Below are 1,508 nucleotides of genomic sequence, written 5' to 3' on the forward strand. Positions count from 1 at the left end.
CCCTTTTTTTTATTTTTTATTTTTTGGTTGGCCGTGGGGCTTGAACTCTGGGCTTGGGCGCTGTCCCTCAGCTCTTCAGCTCAAGGTGAGTGCTCTACCACTTGAGCTACAGCGCCACTTACAGTTTTCTGGTGTTTTTGTTTTTGTTTTTGTTTTTTATTGGAGATAGGAGTCTCACGGTCTCTCCTGCCCAGGCTGGCTTTGAACTGCGATCCTCAGATCTCAGCCTCCTGAGTAGCTAGGATTACAGGCGTGAGCCACCAGCGCCCGGCTACAGTCCCTTTTTGAACTCATATATTCATTCCCAATTAATGACAATTGAGATCTGCCATGCCACTTCGACATCATCTCTGAGCTCATAAATTGTTTAACTCATAATACATCAGGTATTACATGTGATATCAGAAATCCACTGTGACATCACTACCACTGTGACATCACACTGTCAGATGTCATGAGCACTGAGTCACATTGTGACATCACAAACCTGTTAAGACTCATTACACTTGTGCCAAAATATGCCTTTGGATACATCATTATCCCTTGTCAATTAGAGACCTAGCATGAGATTGTGACATCAACATCCCATTGTGAAATCACAAATCTATGTGACCTCATCACCTATACGGCATTACCAACTATTTGTGACTTCAAAACAATACCATCTCATGTAATGGCAACATTATATTACCAATGGGATATCTCTGTCCCATCGCATTTCCACCAATCTATCATGTCCTCATAATATTTTACAAAATTCATGGCCTTTCTGACTTCTAGCTCCTTATGTGAACTCGTATCTTCATTGTGATCTAGTAATATCACCATTACATGGTAATATTACAAATTCACAGTGACATCACTATCCAAGTGTGATCTTATTCACATTGTGACATCACAAATCCATTGTGACATCATATTTCCACAGTGATATCATGATCACCTTGTCACATCCCAAACCTGTTGTGAATTTTTAGCACCTTTGGAAAAGCACATGGTGTTTGTGACATCACAGTCCCTTTGGATAATTATATCCTCATTGTGAACAAAGGACAACTGATATCAGACATGCCATTGTACCATTCCAAATGCTTTGTGACATTATCTCCAGAGCTAGATCACATTGTTGTTAGGATAACATCAGCCCATTGTGACATCCCAAAATGACAATGACATCATAGCATTATGACATCACATTTTCATTGTGAGGTCATAGAGACAATGTGATTGCCTATTCTGTGATTTCATTCTATCTCAAATGTGGCATATAGTTTGATTTCAGATACTCATTGTGACCACATCACCATTGTGACATTACAATCCCTTTGTGACCTCATATTGACATTGTGATATAATTAATGCAATGTAACATCACAAACCTATCTTGTCCTCATAAATTTTGTAACAAGCGACTATCTTGACCTGGGCTGGATGTCCAGATCTAAATGTAGCCTCAACCATGAACCCTCAGAACTCCAATGAGAAGCCCAGCCATTTGTTAACTGGTC

The sequence above is a fragment of the Dipodomys spectabilis genome, unplaced genomic scaffold, assembly GCF_019054845.1.
Source record: "Dipodomys spectabilis isolate Male_0828 unplaced genomic scaffold, ASM1905484v1 ptg000464l, whole genome shotgun sequence".
Classification (NCBI taxonomy): domain Eukaryota; kingdom Metazoa; phylum Chordata; class Mammalia; order Rodentia; family Heteromyidae; genus Dipodomys; species Dipodomys spectabilis.